General features: G+C 34.7%; 7 non-coding genes across 7 annotated transcripts; all 7 read left to right on the forward strand.

Moving 5' to 3' along the window:
* Positions 1-411: 411 nt before the first annotated feature.
* Positions 412-485, forward strand: TRNAS-ACU (transfer RNA serine (anticodon ACU)). Its single transcript has one exon. It is a non-coding gene; the product is annotated as a tRNA-Ser (tRNA).
* A 10,433-nt stretch (positions 486-10,918) lies between these two features.
* TRNAS-ACU (transfer RNA serine (anticodon ACU)) lies at positions 10,919-10,992 on the forward strand. The gene has a single exon. It is a non-coding gene; the product is annotated as a tRNA-Ser (tRNA).
* Positions 10,993-15,596: 4,604 nt separating this feature from the next.
* TRNAS-ACU (transfer RNA serine (anticodon ACU)) lies at positions 15,597-15,670 on the forward strand. The gene has a single exon. It is a non-coding gene; the product is annotated as a tRNA-Ser (tRNA).
* A 3,434-nt stretch (positions 15,671-19,104) lies between these two features.
* On the forward strand, positions 19,105-19,178 carry TRNAS-ACU (transfer RNA serine (anticodon ACU)). The gene has a single exon. It is a non-coding gene; the product is annotated as a tRNA-Ser (tRNA).
* A 1,097-nt stretch (positions 19,179-20,275) lies between these two features.
* On the forward strand, positions 20,276-20,349 carry TRNAS-ACU (transfer RNA serine (anticodon ACU)). Its single transcript has one exon. It is a non-coding gene; the product is annotated as a tRNA-Ser (tRNA).
* A 1,095-nt stretch (positions 20,350-21,444) lies between these two features.
* TRNAS-ACU (transfer RNA serine (anticodon ACU)) lies at positions 21,445-21,518 on the forward strand. The gene has a single exon. It is a non-coding gene; the product is annotated as a tRNA-Ser (tRNA).
* Positions 21,519-24,952: 3,434 nt separating this feature from the next.
* TRNAS-ACU (transfer RNA serine (anticodon ACU)) lies at positions 24,953-25,026 on the forward strand. The gene has a single exon. It is a non-coding gene; the product is annotated as a tRNA-Ser (tRNA).
* The last annotated feature ends 398 nt before the right edge of the window (positions 25,027-25,424 follow it).

A 25,424-nucleotide genomic window follows, 5' to 3' on the forward strand; every position in this document is an offset into this window, starting at 1 on the left:
ATTAAGTGGTTTTTTTAAAAAATAATTATACTGTCAATATACTATTAAAACAAATTAAAATGGTAAAAGTTATTGTACTTTAAGTAAAAATAAAAGAGCAAAAATATCAATCCCAGTTTTGATTACTTAAATTAACAAAAAAAAATGCATATAGCAAAGGATAGTTTCAATCTGCCTACCTCTGGGTTATGGGCCCAGCATGCTTCCATTGCAGTACTCTGCTGCACATGTAAGTGCAAGAGATCCTGAAGCACTCACTCATCATGGGAAAGTACCAATGTGTTTCTTCGTTGGTTGATGGAAGAAACATCTTACAAAAACTCTCCAGATTATTGACTTTTTAAAGTTTTTCTAGGAAACGTTCTAGATGTATGCTTATTAGCCTTTGTCAGTACTTACTTTTTACAAAGTGTCTCTGTGGTGCAATCGGTTAGTGTGTCTGGCTACTAACCAAAAGGTTGGTGGTTCAATCCCACCCAGGGACGTAATTGACCTTGTTATCAGATTTTGGTGATCTTTAAGTAGACAAGTCAAAATTTCAAACCCCCTGTTATGGTGTAGGGTACCTGGCCTTCTCTGATGTAATCAGAGTTAGATTTGATTCAGTGATTTTATAAAAACAGCTAGGAAGCACAATTTAGCAGTGGGTTGCAGAGAAAAAGAAATATGCTGGAAAAAAAATCCAATTGAGTGATTAAACAGCTCTTCATTTTCTGGCTTTATTTTTATGCTAACAAATTTGTTCTCTGAAAAGTGTCCACAAAGCCAAGTCTCTGATTAACACCTTTGTAGGTATGGTTTTTCACCTATTACTAAATTAAACTTGCTTCATTGGAAAGGCAGCAAGATGCATCCTCATTTCAATTTCTACTGAAATAATACAGGTTGACACCAGGAAACATTAACGCCACTGCATCCTTGCTGCTTTCTCATGTGGAAGTCTGTTTAATGTGAAAACAAGGTGATATCTAATTAGCACACAGGTAAGGAATTAAGAAAATCTTTATTTAAGGGTGAAGATGTTTCTCACAAAATCGTTGCCCCAATGCATCATTGAAATTCAAGCTGGAAAGATGATTTTAATATATCACTTGTACATTTTGTATTGCTCTTCTGGTGACAATGTAGTTTGTTTTTGTCAATTACCATTTTAATAATAGGGTAAAGAAAATTAAGTGGATTTTTGAAAGAAAACAATACTGTCAATATACTATTAAAACAAATTAAAATGGTAAAAGTTATTGTACTTTAAGTAAACATAAAATAGCTAACATATCAATCCCAGTTTTGGATTACTTTAATTAACAAAAAAAATGCATATAGCAGAGGATAGTTTCAATCTGCCTACCTCTGGGTAATGGGCCCAGCATGCTTCCATTGCAGTACTCTGCTGCACATGTAAGTGCAAGAGATCCTGAAGCACTCACTCATCATGGGAAAGTACCAATTTGTTTCTTCGTTGGTTGATTTAAGAAAATTCTTACAAAAACTCTCCAGATTATTGACTTTTTAAAGTTTTTCTAGGAAATGTTCTAGATGAATGCTTATTAGCCTTTGTCAGTATGTACTTTTTGCAAAGTGTCACTGTGGCGCAATCGGTTAGTGTGTCTGGCTACTAATCAAAAGGTTGGTGGTTCAATCCCACCCAGGGACATAATTGACCTTGTGATCAGGTTTTGGTGATATTTAAGTAGACAAGTCAAAATTTCAAACCCCCTCTTATGGTGTAGGGTACCTGGCCTTCTCTGATGTAATCAGAGTTAGATTTGATTCAGTGATTTTATAAAAAACAGCTAGGAAGCACAATTTAGCAATGGGTTGCAGAGAAAAAAAATATGCTGGCAGAAAAATCCAATTGAGTGATTAAACAGCTCTTCATTTTCTGCCTTTATTTTTATGCTAACAAATTTGTTCTCTAAAAAGTGTCCACAAAGCCAAGTCTCTGATTAACACCTTTGTAGGGATGGTTTTTCACCTATAACTAAATTAAACTTGCTTCATTGGAAAGGCAGCAAGATGCATCCTCATTTCAATGTCTACTGAAATAATACAGGTTGACACCAGGAAACATTAACGCCACTGCATCCTTGCTGCTTTCTCATGTAGAAGTCTGTTTAATGTGAAAACAAGGTGATATCTAATTAGCACACAGGTAAGGAATTAAGAAAATCTTTATTTAAGGGTGAAGATGTTTCTCACAAAATCGTTGCCCCAATGCATCATTGAAATTCAAGCTGGAAAGATGATTTTAATATATCACTTGTACATTTTGTATTGCTCTTCTGGTGACAATGTAGTTTGTTTTTGTCAATTACCCTTTTAATAATAGGGTAAAGAAAATTAAGTGGATTTTTTAAAAGAAAACTATACTGTCAATATACTATTAAAACAAATTAAAATGGTAAAAGTTATTGTACTTTAAGTAAAAATAAAATAGCAAAAATATCAATCCCAGTTTTGATTACTTAAATTGACAAAAAAAAATGCATATAGCAAAGGATAGTTTCAATCTGCCTACCTCTTGGTTATGGGCCCAGCATGCTTCCATTGCAGTACTCTGCTGCACATGTAAGTGCAAGAGATCCTGAAGCACTCACTCATCATGGGAAAGTACCAATGTGTTTCTTCGTTGGTTGATGGAAGAAACATCTTACAAAAACTCTCCAGATTATTGACTTTTTAAAGCTTTTCTAGGAAACATTCTAGATGTATGCTTATTAGCCTTTGTCAGTATATACTTTTCGCAAAGTGTCTCTGTGGCGCAATCGGTTAGTGTGTCCAGCTACTAACCAAAAGGTTGGTGGTTCAATCCCACCCAGGGACGTAATTGACCTTGTTATCAAATTTTGGTGATCTTTAAGTAGACAAGTCAAAATTTCAAACCCCCTGTTATGGTGTAGGGTACCTGGCCTTTTCTGATGTAATCAGAGTTAGATTTGATTCAGTGATTTAATAAAAACAGCTCTGAAGCACAATTTAGCAGTGGGTTGCAGAGAAAAAGAAATATGCTGGCAAAAAAAATCCAATTGAGTGATTAAACAGCTCTTCATTTTCTGGCTTTATTTTTATGCTAACAAATTTGTTCTCTGAAAAGTGTCCACAAAGCCAAGTCTCTGATTAACACCTTTGTAGGGATGGTTTTTCACCTATTACTAAATTAAACTTGCTTCATTGGAAAGGCAGCAAGATGCATCTTCATTTCAATGTCTACTGAAATAATACAGGTTGACACCAGGAAACATTACCGCCACTGCATCCTTGCTGCTTTCTCATGTAGAAGTCTGTTTAATGTGAAAACAAGGTGATATCTAATTAGCACACAGGTAAGGAATTAAGAAAATCTTTATTTAAGGGTGAAGATGTTTCTCACAAAATCGTTGCCCCAATGCATCATTGAAATTCAAGCTGGAAAGATGATTTTAATATATCACTTGTACATTTTGTATTGCTCTTCTGGTGACAATGTAGTTTGTTTTTGTCAATTACCATTTTAATAATAGGGTAAAGAAAATTAAGTGGATTTTTGAAAGAAAACAATACTGTCAATATACTATTAAAACAAATTAAAATGGTAAAAGTTATTGTACTTTAAGTAAAAATAAAAGAGCAAAAATATCAATCCCAGTTTTGATTACTTAAATTAACAAAAAAAATGCATATAGCAAAGGATAGTTTCAATCTGCCTACCTCTGGGTTATGGGCCCAGCATGCTTCCATTGCAGTACTCTGCTGCACATGTAAGTGCAAGAGATCCTGAAGCACTCACTCATCATGGGAAAGTACCAATGTGTTTTTTCATTGGTTGATGGAAGAAACATCTTACAAAAACTCTCCAGATTATTGACTTTTTAAAGTTTTTCTAGGAAACGTTCTAGATGTATGCTTATTAGCCTTTGTCAGTACGTACTTTTTACAAAGTGTCTCTGTGGCGCAATCGGTTAGTGTGTCTGGTTGGTGGTTCAATCCCACCCAGGGACGTAATTGACCTTGTTATCAGATTTTGGTGATCTTTAAGTAGACAAGTCAAAATTTCAAACCCCCTGTTATGGTGTAGGGTACCTGGCCTTTTCTGATGTAATCAGAGTTAGATTTGATTCAGTGATTTAATAAAAACAGCTCTGAAGCACAATTTAGCAGTGGGTTGCAGAGAAAAAGAAATATGCTGGCAAAAAAAATCCAATTGAGTGATTAAACAGCTCTTCATTTTCTGGCTTTATTTTTATGCTAACAAATTTGTTCTCTGTAAAGTGTCCACAAAGCCAAGTCTCTGATTAACACCTTTGTAGGGATGGTTTTTCACCTATTACTAAATTAAACTTGCTTCATTGGAAAGGCAGCAAGATGCATCTTCATTTCAATGTCTACTGAAATAATACAGGTTGACACCAGGAAACATTACCGCCACTGCATCCTTGCTGCTTTCTCATGTAGAAGTCTGTTTAATGTGAAAACAAGGTGATATCTAATTAGCACACAGGTAAGGAATTAAGAAAATCTTTATTTAAGGGTGAAGATGTTTCTCACAAAATCGTTGCCCCAATGCATCATTGAAATTCAAGCTGGAAAGATGATTTTAATATATCACTTGTACATTTTGTATTGCTCTTCTGGTGACAATGTAGTTTGTTTTTGTCAATTACCATTTTAATAATAGGGTAAAGAAAATTAAGTGGATTTTTGAAAGAAAACAATACTGTCAATATACTATTAAAACAAATTAAAATGGTAAAAGTTATTGTACTTTAAGTAAAAATAAAAGAGCCAAAATATCAATCCCAGTTTTGGATTACTTTAATTAACAAAAAAAAATGCATATAGCAGAGGATAGTTTCAATCTGCTTACCTCTGGGTTATGTGCCCAGCATGCTTCCATTGCTGTACTCTGCTGCACATGTAAGTGCAGTAGATCCTGAAGCACTCACTCATCATGGGAAAGTACCAATGTGTTTCTTCGTTGGTTGATGGAAGAAACATCTTACAAAAACTCTCCAGATTATTGACTTTTTAAAGTTTTTCTAGGAAACGTTTTAGATGAATGCTTATTAGCCTTTGTCAGTATGGACTTTTGCAAAGTGTCTCTGTGGCGCAATCAGTTAGTGTGTATGGCTATTAACCAAAAGGTTGGTGGTTCAATCCCACCCAGGGACGTAATTGACTTTGTTATCAGATTTTGGTGATCTTTAAGTAGACAAGTCAAAATTTCAAACCCCCTCTTATGGTGTAGGGTACCTGGCCTTCTCTGATGTAATCAGAGTTAGATTTGATTCAGTGATTTTATAAAAACAGCTAGGAAGCACAATTTAGCAGTGGGTTGCAGAGAAAAAGAAATATGCTGGCAAAAAAATCCAATTGAGTGATTAAACAGCTCTTCATTTTCTGGCTTTATTTTTATGCTAACAAATTTGTTCTCTGAAAAGTGTCCACAAAGCCAAGTCTCTGATTAACACCTTTGTAAGGATGGTTTTTCACCTATTACTAAATTAAACTTGCTTCATTGGAAAGGCAGCAAGATGCATCCTCATTTCAATGTCTACTGAAATAATACAGGTTGACACCAGGAAACATTATCGCCACTGCATCCTTGCTGCTTTCTCATGTGGAAGTCTGTTTAATGTGAAAACAAGGTGATATCTAATTAGCACACAGGTAAGGAATTAAGAAAATCTTTATTTAAGGGTGAAGATGTTTCTCACAAAATCGTTGCCCCAATGCATCATTGAAATTCAAGCTGGAAAGATGATTTTAATATATCACTTGTACATTGTGTATTGCTCTTCTGGTGACAATGTAGTTTGTTTTTGTCAATTACCATTTTAATAATAGGGTAAAGAAAATTAAGTGGATTTTTTAAAGAAAATAATACTTTCAATATACTATTAAAACAAATTAAAATGGTAAAAGTTATTGTACTTTAATGAAAAATAAAAGAGCAAAAATATCAATCCCAGTTTTGGATTACTTTAATTAACAAAAAAATATGCATATAGCAGAGGATAGTTTTAATCTGCCTACCTCTGGGTTATGGGCCCAGCATGCTTCCATTGCAGTACTTTGCTGCACATGTAAGTGCAAGAGATCCTGAAGCACTCACTCATCATGGGAAAGTACCAATGTGTTTCTTCGTTGGTGGATGGAAGAAACATCTTACAAAAACTCTCCAGATTATTGACTTTTTAAAGTTTTTCTAGGTTTCGTTTTAGATGAATGCTTATTAGCCTTTGTCAGTATATACTTTTGCAAAGTGTCTCTGTGGCGCAATCAGTTAGTGTGAACGGCTATAAACCAAAAGGTTGGTGGTTCAATCCCACCCAGGGACGTAATTGACCTTGTGATCAGATTTTGGTGATCTTTAAGTAGACAAGTCAACATTTCAAACCCCCTCTTATGGTGTAGGGTACCTGGCCTTCTCTGATGTAATCAGAGTTAGATTTGATTCAGTGATTTTATAAAAACAGCTAGGAAGCACAATTTAGCAGTGGGTTGCAGAGAAAAAGAAATATGCTGGCAAAAAAATCCAATTGAGTGATTAAACAGCTCTTAATTTTCTGGCTTTATTTTTATGCTACCAAATTTGTTCTCTGAAAAGTGTCCACAAAGCCAAGTCTCTGATTAACACCTTTGTAAGGATGGTTTTTCACCTATAACTAAATTAAACTTGCTTCATTGGAAAGGCAGCAAGATGCATCCTCATTTCAATGTCTACTGAAATAATACAGGTTGACACCAGGAAACATTAACGCCACTGCATCCTTGCTGCTTTCTCATGTAGAAGTCTGTTTAATGTGAAAACAAGGTGATATCTAATTAGCACACAGGTAAGGAATTAAGAAAATCTTTATTTAAGGGTGAAGATGTTTCTCACAAAATCGTTGCCCCAATGCATCATTGAAATTCAAGCTGGAAAGATGATTTTAATATATCACTTGTACATTTTGTATTGCTCTTCTGGTGACAATGTAGTTTGTTTTTGTCAATTACCCTTTTAATAATAGGGTAAAGAAAATTAAGTGGATTTTTTAAAAGAAAACTATACTGTCAATATACTATTAAAACAAATTAAAATGGTAAAAGTTATTGTACTTTAAGTAAAAATAAAAGAGCAAAAATATCAATCCCAGTTTTGATTACTTAAATTAACAAAAAAAAATGCATATAGCAAAGGATAGTTTCAATCTGCCTACCTCTTGGTTATGGGCCCAGCATGCTTCCATTGCAGTACTCTGCTGCACATGTAAGTGCAAGAGATCCTGAAGCACTCACTCATCATGGGAAAGTACCAATGTGTTTCTTCGTTGGTTGATGGAAGAAACATCTTACAAAAACTCTCCAGATTATTGACTTTTTAAAGCTTTTCTAGGAAACATTCTAGATGTATGCTTATTAGCCTTTGTCAGTATATACTTTTCGCAAAGTGTCTCTGTGGCGCAATCGGTTAGTGTGTCCAGCTACTAACCAAAAGGTTGGTGGTTCAATCCCACCCAGGGACGTAATTGACCTTGTTATCAAATTTTGGTGATCTTTAAGTAGACAAGTCAAAATTTCAAACCCCCTGTTATGGTGTAGGGTACCTGGCCTTTTCTGATGTAATCAGAGTTAGATTTGATTCAGTGATTTAATAAAAACAGCTCTGAAGCACAATTTAGCAGTGGGTTGCAGAGAAAAAGAAATATGCTGGCAAAAAAAATCCAATTGAGTGATTAAACAGCTCTTCATTTTCTGGCTTTATTTTTATGCTAACAAATTTGTTCTCTGAAAAGTGTCCACAAAGCCAAGTCTCTGATTAACACCTTTGTAGGGATGGTTTTTCACCTATTACTAAATTAAACTTGCTTCATTGGAAAGGCAGCAAGATGCATCTTCATTTCAATGTCTACTGAAATAATACAGGTTGACACCAGGAAACATTACCGCCACTGCATCCTTGCTGCTTTCTCATGTAGAAGTCTGTTTAATGTGAAAACAAGGTGATATCTAATTAGCACACAGGTAAGGAATTAAGAAAATCTTTATTTAAGGGTGAAGATGTTTCTCACAAAATCGTTGCCCCAATGCATCATTGAAATTCAAGCTGGAAAGATGATTTTAATATATCACTTGTACATTTTGTATTGCTCTTCTGGTGACAATGTAGTTTGTTTTTGTCAATTACCATTTTAATAATAGGGTAAAGAAAATTAAGTGGATTTTTGAAAGAAAACAATACTGTCAATATACTATTAAAACAAATTAAAATGGTAAAAGTTATTGTACTTTAAGTAAAAATAAAAGAGCAAAAATATCAATCCCAGTTTTGATTACTTAAATTAACAAAAAAAATGCATATAGCAAAGGATAGTTTCAATCTGCCTACCTCTGGGTTATGGGCCCAGCATGCTTCCATTGCAGTACTCTGCTGCACATGTAAGTGCAAGAGATCCTGAAGCACTCACTCATCATGGGAAAGTACCAATGTGTTTTTTCATTGGTTGATGGAAGAAACATCTTACAAAAACTCTCCAGATTATTGACTTTTTAAAGTTTTTCTAGGAAACGTTTTAGATGAATGCTTATTAGCCTTTGTCAGTATGGACTTTTGCAAAGTGTCTCTGTGGCGCAATCAGTTAGTGTGTATGGCTATTAACCAAAAGGTTGGTGGTTCAATCCCACCCAGGGACGTAATTGACCTTGTTATCAGATTTTGGTGATCTTTAAGTAGACAAGTCAAAATTTCAAACCCCCTCTTATGGTGTAGGGTACCTGGCCTTCTCTGATGTAATCAGAGTTAGATTTGATTCAGTGATTTTATAAAAACAGCTAGGAAGCACAATTTAGCAGTGGGTTGCAGAGAAAAAGAAATATGCTGGCAAAAAAATCCAATTGAGTGATTAAACAGCTCTTCATTTTCTGGCTTTATTTTTATGCTAACAAATTTGTTCTCTGAAAAGTGTCCACAAAGCCAAGTCTCTGATTAACACCTTTGTAAGGATGGTTTTTCACCTATTACTAAATTAAACTTGCTTCATTGGAAAGGCAGCAAGATGCATCCTCATTTCAATGTCTACTGAAATAATACAGGTTGACACCAGGAAACATTATCGCCACTGCATCCTTGCTGCTTTCTCATGTGGAAGTCTGTTTAATGTGAAAACAAGGTGATATCTAATTAGCACACAGGTAAGGAATTAAGAAAATCTTTATTTAAGGGTGAAGATGTTTCTCACAAAATCGTTGCCCCAATGCATCATTGAAATTCAAGCTGGAAAGATGATTTTAATATATCACTTGTACATTGTGTATTGCTCTTCTGGTGACAATGTAGTTTGTTTTTGTCAATTACCATTTTAATAATAGGGTAAAGAAAATTAAGTGGATTTTTTAAAGAAAATAATACTTTCAATATACTATTAAAACAAATTAAAATGGTAAAAGTTATTGTACTTTAATGAAAAATAAAAGAGCAAAAATATCAATCCCAGTTTTGGATTACTTTAATTAACAAAAAAATATGCATATAGCAGAGGATAGTTTTAATCTGCCTACCTCTGGGTTATGGGCCCAGCATGCTTCCATTGCAGTACTTTGCTGCACATGTAAGTGCAAGAGATCCTGAAGCACTCACTCATCATGGGAAAGTACCAATGTGTTTCTTCGTTGGTGGATGGAAGAAACATCTTACAAAAACTCTCCAGATTATTGACTTTTTAAAGTTTTTCTAGGTTTCGTTTTAGATGAATGCTTATTAGCCTTTGTCAGTATATACTTTTGCAAAGTGTCTCTGTGGCGCAATCAGTTAGTGTGAACGGCTATAAACCAAAAGGTTGGTGGTTCAATCCCACCCAGGGACGTAATTGACCTTGTGATCAGATTTTGGTGATCTTTAAGTAGACAAGTCAACATTTCAAACCCCCTCTTATGGTGTAGGGTACCAGGCCTTCTCTGATGTAATCAGAGTTAGATTTGATTCAGTGATTTTATAAAAACAGCTAGGAAGCACAATTTAGCAGTGGGTTGCAGAGAAAAAGAAATATGCTGGCAAAAAAATCCAATTGAGTGATTAAACAGCTCTTAATTTTCTGGCTTTATTTTTATGCTACCAAATTTGTTCTCTGAAAAGTGTCCACAAAGCCAAGTCTCTGATTAACACCTTTGTAAGGATGGTTTTTCACCTATTACTAAATTAAATTTGCTTCATTGGAAAGGCAGCAAGATGCATCCTCATTTCAATGTCTACTGAAATAATACAGGTTGACACCAGGAAACATTAACGCCACTGCATCCTTGCTGCTTTCTCATGTGGAAGTCTGTTTAATGTGAAAACAAGGTGATATCTAATTAGCACACAGGTAAGGAATTAAGAAAATCTTTATTTAAGGGTGAAGATGTTTCTCACAAAATCGTTGCCCCAATGCATCATTGAAATTCAAGCTGGAAAGATGATTTTAATATATCACTTGTACATTTTGTATTGCTCTTCTGGTGACAATGTAGTTTGTTTTTGTCAATTACCATTTTAATAATAGGGTAAAGAAAATTAAGTGGATTTTTGAAAGAAAACAATACTGTCAATATACTATTAAAACAAATTAAAATGGTAAAAGTTATTGTACTTTAAGTAAAAATAAAAGAGCAAAAATATCAATCCCAGTTTTGATTACTTAAATTAACAAAAAAAATGCATATAGCAAAGGATAGTTTCAATCTGCCTACCTCTGGGTTATGGGCCCAGCATGCTTCCATTGCAGTACTCTGCTGCACATGTAAGTGCAAGAGATCCTGAAGCACTCACTCATCATAGGAAAGTACCAATGTGTTTCTTCGTTGGTTGATGGAAGAAACATCTTACAAAAACTCTCCAGATTATTGACTTTTTAAAGTTTTTCTAGGAAACGTTCTAGATGTATGCTTATTAGCCTTTGTCAGTATGTACTTTTTGCGAAGTGTCTCTGTGGCGCAATCGGTTAGTGTGTCCGGCTACTAACCAAAAGGTTGGTGGTTCAATCCCACCCAGGGACGTAATTGACCTTGTTATCAGATTTTGGTGATCTTTAAGTAGACAAGTCAAAATTTCAAACCCCCTGTTATGGTGTAGGGTACCTGGCCTTTTCTGATGTAATCAGAGTTAGATTTGATTCAGTGATTTAATAAAAACAGCTAGGAAGCACAATTTAGCAGTGGGTTGCAGAGAAAAAGAAATATGCTGGCAAAAAAAATCCAATTGAGTGATTAAACAGCTCTTCATTTTCTGGCTTTATTTTTATGCTAACAAATTTGTTCTCTGAAAAGTGTCCACAAAGCCAAGTCTCTGATTAACACCTTTGTAGGGATGGTTTTTCACCTATTACTAAATTAAACTTGCTTCATTGGAAAGGCAGCAAGATGCATCTTCATTTCAATGTCTACTGAAATAATACAGGTTGACACCAGGAAACATTACCGCCACTGCATCCTTGCTGCTTTCTCATGTAGAAGTCTGTTTAATGTGAAAACAAGGTGATATCTAATTAGCACACAGGTAAGGAATTAAGAAAATCTTTATTTAAGGGTGAAGATGTTTCTCACAAAATCGTTGCCCCAATGCATCATTGAAATTCAAGCTGGAAAGATGATTTTAATATATCACGTGTACATTTTGTATTGCTCTTCTGGTGACAATGTAGTTTGTTTTTGTCAATTACCATTTTAATAATAGGGTAAAGAAAATTAAGTGGATTTTTGAAAGAAAACAATACTGTCAATATACTATTAAAACAAATTAAAATGGTAAAAGTTGTTGTACTTTAAGTAAAAATAAAAGAGCCAAAATATCAATCCCAGTTTTGGATTACTTTAATTAACAAAAAAAAATGCATATAGCAGAGGATAGTTTCAATCTGCTTACTTCTGGGTTATGTGCCCAGCATGCTTCCATTGCTGTACTCTGCTGCACATGTAAGTGCAGTAGATCCTGAAGCACTCACTCATCATGGGAAAGTACCAATGTGTTTCTTCGTTGGTTGATGGAAGAAACATCTTACAAAAACTCTCCAGATTATTGACTTTTTAAAGTTTTTCTAGGAAACGTTTTAGATGAATGCTTATTAGCCTTTGTCAGTATGTAATTTTGCAAAGTGTCTCTGTGGCGCAATCAGTTAGTGTGTATTGCTATTAACCAAAAGGTTGGTGGTTCAATCCCACCCAGGGACGTAATTGACCTTGTTATCAGATTTTGGTGATCTTTAAGTAGACAAGTCAAAATTTCAAACCCCCTCTTATGGTGTAGGGTACCTGGCCTTCTCTGATGTAATCAGAGTTAGATTTGATTCAGTGATTTTATAAAAACAGCTAGGAAGCACAATTTAGCAGTGGGTTGCAGAGAAAAAGAAATATGCTGGCAAAAAAATCCAATTGAGTGATTAAACAGCTCTTCATTTTCTGGCTTTATTTTTATGCTAACAAATTTGTTCTCTGAAAAGTGTCCACAAAGCCAAGTCTCTGATTAACACCTTTGTAAGGATGGTTTTTCACCTATTACTAAATTAAACTTGTTTCATTGGAAAGGCAGCAAGATGCATCCTCATTTCAATGTCTACTGAAATAATACAGGTTGACACCAGGAAACATTATCGCCACTGCATCCTTGCTGCTTTCTCATGTGGAAGTCTGTTTAATGTGAAAACAAGGTGATATCTAATTAGCACACAGGTAAGGAATTAAGAAAATCTTTATTTAAGGGTGAAGATGTTTCTCACAAAATCGTTGCCCCAATGCATCATTGAAATTCAAGCTGGAAAGATGATTTTAATATATCACTTGTACATTTTGTATTGCTCTTCTGGTGACAATGTAGTTTGTTTTTGTCAATTACCATTTTAATAATAGGGTAAAGAAAATTAAGTGGATTTTTTAAAGAAAACAATACTTTCAATATACTATTAAAACAAATTAAAATGGTAAAAGTTATTGTACTTTAATGAAAAATAAAAGAGCAAAAATATCAATCCCAGTTTTGGATTACTTTAATTAACAAAAAAATATGCATATAGCAGAGGATAGTTTTAATCTGCCTACCTCTGGGTTATGGGCCCAGCATGCTTCCATTGCAGTACTTTGCTGCACATGTAAGTGCAAGAGATCCTGAAGCACTCACTCATCATGGGAAAGTACCAATGTGTTTCTTCGTTGGTTGATGGAAGAAACATCTTACAAAAACTCTCCAGATTATTGACTTTTTAAAGTTTTTCTAGGAAACGTTCTAGATGTATGCTTATTAGCCTTTGTCAGTATGTACTTTTTGCAAAGTGTCTCTGTGGCGCAATCGGTTAGTGTGTCCGGCTACTAACCAAAAGGTTGGTGGTTCAATCCCACCCAAGGACGTAATTGACCTTGTTATCAGATTTTGGTGATCTTTAAGTAGACAAGTCAAAATTTCAAACCCCCTGTTATGGTGTAGGGTACCTGGCCTTTTCTGATGTAATCAGAGTTAGATTTGATTCAGTGATTTAATAAAAACAGCTAGGAAGCACAATTTAGCAGTGGGTTGCAGAGAAAAAGAAATATGCTGGCAAAAAAAATCCAATTGAGTGATTAAACAGCGCTTCATTTTCTGGCTTTATTTTTATGCTAACAAATTTGTTCTCTGAAAAGTGTCCACAAAGCCAAGTCTCTGATTAACACCTTTGTAGGGATGGTTTTTCACCTATTACTAAATTAAACTTGCTTCATTGGAAAGGCAGCAAGATGCATCTTCATTTCAATGTCTACTGAAATAATACAGGTTGACACCAGGAAACATTACCGCCACTGCATCCTTGCTGCTTTCTCATGTAGAAGTCTGTTTAATGTGAAAACAAGGTGATATCTAATTAGCACACAGGTAAGGAATTAAGAAAATCTTTATTTAAGGGTGAAGATGTTTCTCACAAAATCGTTGCCCCAATGCATCATTGAAATTCAAGCTGGAAAGATGATTTTAATATATCACTTGTACATTTTGTATTGCTCTTCTGGTGACAATGTAGTTTGTTTTTGTCAATTACCATTTTAATAATAGGGTAAAGAAAATTAAGTGGATTTTTGAAAGAAAACAAAACTGTCAATATACTATTAAAACAAATTAAAATGGTAAAAGTTATTGTACTTTAAGTAAAAATAAAAGAGCCAAAATATCAATCCCAGTTTTGGATTACTTTAATTAACAAAAAAAAATGCATATAGCAGAGGATAGTTTCAATCTGCTTACCTCTGGGTTATGTGCCCAGCATGCTTCCATTGCTGTACTCTGCTGCACATGTAAGTGCAGTAGATCCTGAAGCACTCACTCATCATGGGAAAGTACTAATGTGTTTCTTCGTTGGTTGATGGAAGAAACATCTTACAAAAACTCTCCAGATTATTGACTTTTTAAAGTTTTTCTAGGAAACGTTTTAGATGAATGCTTATTAGCCTTTGTCAGTATGTACTTTTGCAAAGTGTCTCTGTGGCGCAATCAGTTAGTGTGTATGGCTATTAACCAAAAGGTTGGTGGTTCAATCCCACCCAGGGACGTAATTGACCTTGTTATCAGATTTTGGTAATCTTTAAGTAGACAAGTCAAAATTTCAAACACCCTCTTATGGTGTAGGGTACCTGGCCTTCTCTGATGTAATCAGAGTTAGATTTGATTCAGTGATTTTATAAAAACAGCTAGGAAGCACAATTTAGCAGTGGGTTGCAGAGAAAAAGAAATATGCTGGCAAAAAAATCCAATTGAGTGATTAAACAGCTCTTCATTTTCTGGCTTTATTTTTATGCTAACAAATTTGTTCTCTGAAAAGTATCCACAAAGCCAAGTCTCTGATTAACACCTTTGTAAGGATGGTTTTTCACCTATTACTAAATTAAACTTGCTTCATTGGAAAGGCAGCAAGATGCATCCTCATTTCAATGTCTACTGAAATAATACAGGTTGACACCAGGAAACATTATCGCCACTGCATCCTTGCTGCTTTCTCATGTGGAAGTCTGTTTAATGTGAAAACAAGGTGATATCTAATTAGCACACAGGTAAGGAATTAAGAAAATCTTTATTTAAGGGTGAAGATGTTTCTCACAAAATCGTTGCCCCAATGCATCATTGAAATTCAAGCTGGAAAGATGATTTTAATATATCACTTGTACATTTTGTATTGCTCTTCTGGTGACAATGTAGTTTGTTTTTGTCAATTACCATTTTAATAATAGGGTAAAGAAAATTAAGTGGATTTTTGAAAGAAAACAATACTGTCAATATACTATTAAAACAAATTAAAATGGTAAAAGTTATTGTACTTTAAGTAAAAATAAAAGAGCAAAAATATCAATCCCAGTTTTGATTACTTAAATTAACAAAAAAAATGCATATAGCAAAGGATAGTTTCAATCTGCCTACCTCTGGGTTATGGGCCCAGCATGCTTCCATTGCAGTACTCTGCTGCACATGTAAGTGCAAGAGATCCTGAAGCACTCACTCATCATAGGAAAGTACCAATGTGTTTCTTCGTTGGTTGATGGAAGAAACATCTTAAAAAAACTCTCCAGATTATTGACTTTTTAAAGTTTTTCTAGGAAACGTTCTAGATGTATGCTTATTAGCCTTTGTCAGTATACACTTTTTGTGAAGTGTCTCTGTGGCGCAATCGGTTAGTGTGTCCGGCTACTAACCAAAAGGTTGGTGGTTCAATCCCACCCAGGGACGTAATTGACCTTGTTATCAGATTTTGGTGATCTTTAAGTAGACAAGTCAAAATTTCAAACCCCCTGTTATGGTGTAGGGTACCTGGCCTTTTCTGATGTAATCAGAGTTAGATTTGATTCAGTGATTTAATAAAAACAGCTAGGAAGCACAATTTAGCAGTGGGTTGCAGATAAAAAGAAATATGCTGGCAAAAAAAATCCAATTGAGTGATTAAACAGCTCTTCATTTTCTGGCTTTATTTTTATGCTAACAAATTTGTTCTCTGAAAAGTGTCCACAAAGCCAAGTCTCTGATTAACACCTTTGTAGGGATGGTTTTTCACCTATTACTAAATTAAACTTGCTTCATTGGAAAGGCAGCAAGATGCATCTTCATTTCAATGTCTACTGAAATAATACAGGTTGACACCAGGAAACATTACCGCCACTGCATCCTTGCTGCTTTCTCATGTAGAAGTCTGTTTAATGTGAAAACAAGGTGATATCTAATTAGCACACAGGTAAGGAATTAAGAAAATCTTTATTTAAGGGTGAAGATGTTTCTCACAAAATCGTTGCCCCAATGCATCATTGAAATTCAAGCTGGAAAGATGATTTTAATATATCACTTGTACATTTTGTATTGCTCTTCTGGTGACAATGTAGTTTGTTTTTGTCAATTACCATTTTAATAATAGGGTAAAGAAAATTAAGTGGATTTTTGAAAGAAAACAATACTGTCAATATACTATTAAAACAAATTAAAATGGTAAAAGTTATTGTACTTTAAGTAAAAATAAAAGAGCCAAAATATCAATCCCAGTTTTGGATTACTTTAATTAACAAAAAAAAATGCATATAGCAGAGGATAGTTTCAATCTGCTTACCTCTGGGTTATGTGCCCAGCATGCTTCCATTGCTGTACTCTGCTGCACATGTAAGTGCAGTAGATCCTGAAGCACTCACTCATCATGGGAAAGTACCAATGTGTTTCTTCGTTGGTTGATGGAAGAAACATCTTACAAAAACTCTCCAGATTATTGACTTTTTAAAGTTTTTCTAGGAAACGTTTTAGATGAATGCTTATTAGCCTTTGTCAGTATGTACTTTCGCAAAGTGTCTCTGTGGCGCAATCAGTTAGTGTGTATGGCTATTAACCAAAAGGTTGGTGGTTCAATCCCACCCAGGGATGTAATTGACCTTGTTATCAAATTTTGGTGATCTTTAAGTAGACAAGTCAAAATTTCAAACCCCCTCTTATGGTGTAGGGTACCTGGCCTTCTCTGATGTAATCAGAGTTAGATTTGATTCAGTGATTTTATAAAAACAGCTAGGAAGCACAATTTAGCAGTGGGTTGCAGAGAAAAAGAAATATGCTGGCAAAAAAATCCAATTGAGTGATTAAACAGCTCTTCATTTTCTGGCTTTATTTTTATGCTAACAAATTTGTTCTCTGAAAAGTGTCCACAAAGCCAAGTCTCTGATTAACACCTTTGTAAGGATGGTTTTTCACCTATTACTAAATTAAACTTGCTTCATTGGAAAGGCAGCAAGATGCATCCTCATTTCAATGTCTACTGAAATAATACAGGTTGACACCAGGAAACATTATCGCCACTGCATCCTTGCTGCTTTCTCATGTGGAAGTCTGTTTAATGTGAAAACAAGGTGATATCTAATTAGCACACAGGTAAGGAATTAAGAAAATCTTTATTTAAGGGTGAAGATGTTTCTCACAAAATCGTTGCCCCAATGCATCATTGAAATTCAAGCTGGAAAGATGATTTTAATATATCACTTGTACATTTTGTATTGCTCTTCTGGTGACAATGTAGTTTGTTTTTGTCAATTACCATTTTAATAATAGGGTAAAGAAAATTAAGTGGATTTTTTAAAGAAAATAATACTTTCAATATACTATTAAAACAAATTAAAATGGTAAAAGTTATTGTACTTTAAGTAAAAATAAAAGAGCCAAAATATCAATCCCAGTTTTGGATTACTTTAATTAACAAAAAAAAATGCATATAGCAGAGGATAGTTTTAATCTGCCTACCTCTGGGTTATGGGCCCAGCATGCTTCCATTGCAGTACTTTGCTGCACATGTAAGTGCAAGAGATCCTGAAGCACTCACTCATCATGGGAAAGTACCAATGTGTTTCTTCGTTGGTGGATGGAAGAAACATCTTACAAAAACTCTCCAGATTATTGACTTTTTAAAGTTTTTCTAGGAAACGTTTTAGATGAATGCTTATTAGCCTTTGTCAGTATATACTTTTGCAAAGTGTCTCTGTGGCGCAATCAGTTAGTGTGTACGGCTATAAACCAAAAGGTTGGTGGTTCAATCCCACCCAGGGACGTAATTGACCTTGTGATCAGATTTTGGTGATCTTTAAGTAGACAAGTCAACATTTCAAACCCCCTCTTATGGTGTAGGGTACCTGGCCTTCTCTGATGTAATCAGAGTTAGATTTGATTCAGTGATTTTATAAAAACAGCTAGGAAGCACAATTTAGCAGTGGGTTGCAGAGAAAAAGAAATATGCTGGCAAAAAAATCCAATTGAGTGATTAAACAGCTCTTAATTTTCTGGCTTTATTTTTATGCTAACAAATTTGTTCTCTGAAAAGTGTCCACAAAGCCAAGTCTCTGATTAACACCTTTGTAGGGATGGTTTTTCACCTATTACTAAATTAAATTTGCTTCATTGGAAAGGCAGCAAGATGCATCCTCATTTCAATGTCTACTGAAATAATACGGGTTGACACCAGGAAACATTAACGCCACTGCATCCTTGCTGCTTTCTTATGTGGAAGTCTGTTTAATGTGAAAACAAGGTGATATCTAATTAGCACACAGGTAAGGAATTAAGAAAATCTTTATTTAAGGGTGAAGATGTTTCTCACAAAATCGTTGCCCCAATGCATCATTGAAATTCAAGCTGGAAAGATGATTTTAATATATCACTTGTACATTTTGTATTGCTCTTCTGGTGACAATGTAGTTTGTTTTTGTCAATTACCATTTTAATAATAGGGTAAAGAAAATTAAGTGGATTTTTGAAAGAAAACAATACTGTCAATATACTATTAAAACAAATTAAAATGGTAAAAGTTATTGTACTTTAAGTAAAAATAAAAGAGCCAAAATATCAATCCCAGTTTTGGATTACTTTAATTAACAAAAAAAAATGCATATAGCAGAGGATAGTTTCAATCTGCTTACCTCTGGGTTATGTGCCCAGCATGCTTCCATTCCTGTACTCTGCTGCACATGTAAGTGCAGTAGATCCTGAAGCACTCACTCATCATGGGAAAGTACCAATGTGTTTCTTCGTTGGTTGATGGAAGAAACATCTTACAAAAACTCTCCAGATTATTGACTTTTTAAAGTTTTTCTAGGAAACGTTTTAGATGAATGCTTATTAGCCTTTGTCAGTATGTACTTTTGCAAAGTGTCTCTGTGGCGCAATCGGTTAGTGTGTCCGGCTACTAACCAAAAGGTTGGTGGTTCAATCCCACCCAGGGACGTAATTGACCTTGTTATCAGATTTTGGTGATCTTTAAGTAGACAAGTCAAAATTTCAAACCCCCTCTTATGGTGTAGGGTACCTGGCCTTTTCTGATGTAATCAGAGTTAGATTTGATTCAGTGATTTAATAAAAACAGCTAGGAAGCACAATTTAGCAGTGGGTTGCAGAGAAAAAGAAATATGCTGGCAAAAAAAATCCAATTGAGTGATTAAACAGCTCTTCATTTTCTGGCTTTATTTTTATGCTAACAAATTTGTTCTCTGAAAAGTGTCCACAAAGCCAAGTCTCTGATTAACACCTTTGTAGGGATGGTTTTTCACCTATTACTTAATTAAACTTGCTTCATTGGAAAGGCAGCAAGATGCATCTTCATTTCAATGTCTACTGAAATAATACAGGTTGACACCAGGAAACATTACCGCCACTGCATCCTTGCTGCTTTCTCATGTAGAAGTCTGTTTAATGTGAAAACAAGGTGATATCTAATTAGCACACAGGTAAGGAATTAAGAAAATCTTTATTTAAGGGTGAAGATGTTTCTCACAAAATCGTTGCCCCAATGCATCATTGAAATTCAAGCTGGAAAGATGATTTTAATATATCACTTGTACATTTTGTATTGCTCTTCTGGTGACAATGTAGTTTGTTTTTGTCAATTACCATTTTAATAATAGGGTAAAGAAAATTAAGTGGATTTTTGAAAGAAAACAATACTGTCAATATACTATTAAAACAAATTAAAATGGTAAAAGTTGTTGTACTTTAAGTAAAAATAAAAGAGCCAAAATATCAATCCCAGTTTTGGATTACTTTAATTAACAAAAAAAAATGCATATAGCAGAGGATAGTTTCAATCTGCTTACCTCTGGGTTATGTGCCCAGCATGCTTCCATTGCTGTACTCTGCTGCACATGTAAGTGCAGTAGATCCTGAAGCACTCACTCATCATGGGAAAGTACCAATGTGTTTCTTCGTTGGTTGATGGAAGAAACATCTTACAAAAACTCTCCAGATTATTGACTTTTTAAAGTTTTTCTAGGAAACGTTCTAGATGTATGCTTATTAGCCTTTGTCAGTACGTACTTTTTACAAAGTGTCTCTGTGGCGCAATCGGTTAGTGTGTCTGGTTACTAACCAAAAGGTTGGTGGTTCAATCCCACCCAGGGACGTAATTGACCTTGTTATCAGATTTTGGTGATCTTTAAGTAGACAAGTCAAAATTTCAAACCCTCTGTTATGGTGTAGGGTACCTGGCCTTCTCTGATGTAATCAGAGTTAGATTTGATTCAGTGATTTTATAAAAACAGATAGGAAGCACAATTTAGCAGCGGGTTGCAGAGAAAAAGAAATATGCTGGAAAAAAAAATCCAATTGAGTGATTAAACAGCTCTTCATTTTCTGGCTTTATTTTTATGCTAACAAATTTGTTCTCTGAAAAGTGTCCACAAAGCAAAGTCTCTGATTAACACCTTTGTAGGGATGGTTTTTCACCTATTACTAAATTAAACTTGCTTCATTGGAAAGGCAGCAAGATGCATCCTCATTTCAATTTCTACTGAAATAATACAGGTTGACACCAGGAAACATTAACGCCACTGCATCCTTGCTGCTTTCTCATGTGGAAGTCTGTTTAATGTGAAAACAAGGTGATATCTAATTAGCACACAGGTAAGGAATTAAGAAAATCTTTATTTAAGGGTGAAGATGTTTCTCACAAGATCGTTGCCCCAATGCATCATTGAAATTCAAGCTGGAAAGATGATTTTAATATATCACTTGTACATTTTGTATTGCTCTTCTGGTGACAATGTAGTTTGTTTTTGTCAATTACCCTTTTAATAATAGGGTAAAGAAAATTAAGTTGATTTTTTAAAGAAAACTATACTGTCAATATACTATTCAAACAAATTAAAATGGTAAAAGTTATTGTACTTCAAGTAAAAATAAAAGAGCAAAAATATCAATCCCAGTTTTGATTATTTAAATTAACAAAAAAAATGCATATAGCAAAGGATAGTTTCAATCTGCCTACCTCTGGGTTATGAGCCCAGCATGCTTCCATTGCAGTACTCTGCTGCACATGTAAGTGCAAGAGATCCTGAAGCACTCACTCATCATGGGAAAGTACCAATGTGTTTCTTCGTTGGTTGATGGAAGAAACATTTTACAAAAATTCTCCAGATTATTGACTTTTTAAAGTTTTTCTAGGAAACGTTCTAGATGTATGCTTATTAGCCTTTGTCAGTATGTACTTTTTGCGAAGTGTCTCTGTGGCGCAATCGGTTAGTGTGTCTGGCTACTAACCAAAAGGTTGGTGGTTCAATCCCACCCAGGGACGTAATTGACCTTGTTATCAGATTTTGGTGATCTTTAAGTAGACAAGTCAAAATTTCAAACCCCCTGTTATGGTGTAGGGTACCTGGCCTTTTCTGATGTAATCAGAGTTAGATTTGATTCAGTGATTTAATAAAAACAGCTAGGAAGCACAATTTAGCAGTGGGTTGCAGAGAAAAAGAAATATGCTGGCAAAAAAAATCCAATTGAGTGATTAAACAGCTCTTCATTTTCTGGCTTTATTTTTATGCTAACAAATTTGTTCTCTGAAAAGTGTCCACAAAGCTAAGTCTCTGATTAACACCTTTGTAGGGATGGTTTTTCACCTCTTACTAAATTAAACTTGCTTCATTGGAAAGGCAGCAAGATGCATCCTCATTTCAATTTCTACTGAAATAATACAGGTTGACACCAGGAAACATTAACACCACTGCATCCTTGCTGCTTTCTCATGTGGAAGTCTGTTTAATGTGAAAACAAGGTGATATCTAATTAGCACACAGGTAAGGAATTAAGAAAATCTTTATTTAAGGGTGAAGATGTTTCTCACAAAATCGTTGCCCCAAAGCATCATTGAAATTCAAGCTGGAAAGATGATTTTAATATATCACTTGTACATTTTGTATTGCTCTTCTGGTGACAATGTAGTTTGTTTTTGTCAATTACCCTTTTAATAATAGGGTAAAGAAAATTAAGTGGATTTTTTAAAGAAAACTATACTGTCAACATACTATTAAAACAAATTAAAATGGTAAAAGTTATTGTACTTTAAGTAAAAATAAAAGAGCAAAAATATCAATCCCAGTTTTGATTACTTAAATTAACAAAAAAAATGCATATAGCAAAGGATAGTTTCAATCTGCCTACCTCTGGGTTATGGGCCCAGCATGCTTCCATTGCAGTACTCTGCTGCACATGTAAGTGCAAGAGATCCTGAAGCACTCAGTCATCATGGGAAAGTACCAATGTGTTTCTTCGTTGGTTGATGGAAGAAACATCTTACAAAAACTCTCCAGATTATTGACTTTTTAAAGTTTTTCTAGGAAACGTTCTAGATGTATGCTTATTAGCCTTTGTCAGTATGTAATTTTCGCAAAGTGTCTCTGTACCGCAATCGGTTAGTGTGTCCGGCTACTAACCAAAAGGTTGGTGGTTCAATCCCACCCAGGGACGTAATTGACCTTGTTATCAGATTTTGGTGATCTTTAAGTAGACAAGTCAAAATTTCAAACCCCCTGTTATGGTGTAGGGTACCTGGCCTTCTCTGATGTAATCAGAGTTAGATTTGATTCATTGATTTTATAAAAACAGCTAGGAAGCACAATTTAGCAGTGGGTTGCAGAGAAAAAGAAATATGCTGGCAAAAAAAAATCCAATTGAGTGATTAAACAGCTCTTCATTTTCTGGCTTTATTTTTATGCTAACAAATTTGTTCTCTGAAAAGTGTCCACAAAGCCAAGTCTCTGATTAACACCTTTGTAGGGATGGTTTTTCACCTATTACTAAATTAAACTTGCTTCATTGGAAAGGCAGCAAGATGCATCCTCATTTCAATGTCTACTGAAATAATACAGGTTGATACCAAGAAACATTAACGCCACTGCATCCTTGCTGCTTTCTCATGTAGAAGTTTGTTTAATGTGAAAACAAGGTGATATCTAATTAGCACACAGGTAAGGAATTAAGAAAATCTTTATTTAAGGGTGAAGATGTTTCTCACAAAATCGTTGCCCCAATGCATCATTGAAATTCAAGCTGGAAAGATGATTTTAATATATCACTTGTACATTTTGTATTGCTCTTCTGGTGACAATGTAGTTTGTTTTTGTCAATTACCCTTTTAATAATAGGGTAAAGATAATTAAGTGGATTTTTTAAAGAAAACTATACTGTCAATATACTATTAAAACAAATTAAAATGGTAAAAGTTATTGTACTTTAAGTAAAAATAAAAGAGCAAAAATATCAATCCCAGTTTTGATTACTTAAATTAACAAAAAAAATGCATATAGCAAAGGATAGTTTCAATCTGCCTACCTCTGGGTTATGGGCCCAGCATGCTTCCATTGCAGTACTCTGCTGCACATGTAAGTGCAAGAGATCCTGAAGCACTCAGTCATCATGGGAAAGTACCAATGTGTTTCTTTGTTGGTTGATGGAAGAAACATCTTACAAAAACTCTCCAGATTATTGACTTTTTAAAGTTTTTCTATGAAACGTTCTAGATGTATGCTTATTAGCCTTTGTCAGTATGTACTTTTTGCAAAGTGTCTCTGTGGCGCAATCAGTTAGTGTGTCCGGCTACTAACCAAAAGGTTGGTGGTTCAGTCCCAACCAGGGACGTAATTGACCTTGTTATCAGATTTTGGTGATCTTTAAGTAGACAAGTCAAAATTTCAAACCCCCTGTTATGGTGTAAGGTACCTGGCCTTCTCTGATGTAATCAGAGTTAGATTTGATTCATTGATTTTATAAAAACAGCTAGGAAGCACAATTTAGCAGTGGGTTGCAGAGAAAAAGAAATATGCTGGCAAAAAAAAATCCAATTGAGTGATTAAACAGCTCTTCATTTTCTGGCTTTATTTTTATGCTAACAAATTTGTTCTCTGAAAAGTGTCCACAAAGCCAAGTCTCTGATTAACACCTTTGTAGGGATGGTTTTTCACCTATTACTAAATTAAACTTGCTTCATTGGAAAGGCAGCAAGATGCATCCTCATTTCAATGTCTACTGAAATAATACAGGTTGACACCAGGAAACATTAACGCCACTGCATCCTTGCTGCTTTCTCATGTAGAAGTCTGTTTAATGTGAAAACAAGGTGATATCTAATTAGCACACAGGTAAGGAATTAAGAAAATCTTTATTTAAGGGTGAAGATGTTTCTCACAAAATCGTTGCCCCAATGCATCATTGAAATTCAAGCTGGAAAGATGATTTTAATATATCACTTGTACATTTTGTATTGCTCTTCTGGTGACAATGTAGTTTGTTTTTGTCAATTACCCTTTTAATAATAGGGTAAAGAAAATTAAGTGGATTTTTTAAAGAAAACTATACTGTCAATATACTATTAAAACAAATTAAAATGGTAAAAGTTATTGTACTTTAAGTAAAAATGAAAGAGCAAAAATATCAATCCCAGTTTTGATTACTTAAATTAACAAAAAAAATGCATATAGCAAAGGATAGTTTCAATCTGCCTACCTCTGGGTTATGGGCCCAGCATGCTTCCATTGCAGTAGACTGCTGCACATGTAAGTGCAAGAGATCCTGAAGCACTCAGTCATCATGGGAAAGTACCAATGTGTTTCTTCGTTGGTTGATGGAAGAAACATCTTACAAAAACTCTCCAGATTATTGACTTTTTAAGTTTTTCTAGGAAACGTTCTAGATGTATGCTTATTAGCCTTTGTCAGTAAGTTCTTTTTGCAAAGGGTCTCTGTGGCGCAATCGGTTAGTGTGTCCGGCTACTAACCAAAAGGTTGGTGGTTCAATCCCACCCAGGGACGTAATTGACCTTGTTATCAGATTTTGGTGATCTTTAAGTAGACAAGTCAAAATTTCAAACCCCCTGTTATGGTGTAGGGTACCTGGCCTTCTCTGATGCAATCAGAGTTAGATTTGATTCATTGATTTTATAAAAACAGCTAGGAAGCACAATTTAGCAGTGGGTTGCAGAGAAAAAGAAATATGCTGGCAAAAAAAAATCCAATTGAGTGATTAAACAGCTCTTCATTTTCTGGCTTTATTTTTATGCTAACAAATTTGTTCTCTGAAAAGTGTCCACAAAGCCAAGTCTCTGATTAACACCTTTGTAGGGATGGTTTTTCACCTATTACTAAATTAAACTTGCTTCATTGGAAAGGCAGCAAGATGCATCCTCATTTCAATGTCTACTGAAATAATA

The sequence above is a fragment of the Pseudophryne corroboree genome, chromosome 8 (genome assembly GCF_028390025.1).
Source record: "Pseudophryne corroboree isolate aPseCor3 chromosome 8, aPseCor3.hap2, whole genome shotgun sequence".
Taxonomy (NCBI): Eukaryota; Metazoa; Chordata; class Amphibia; order Anura; family Myobatrachidae; genus Pseudophryne; species Pseudophryne corroboree.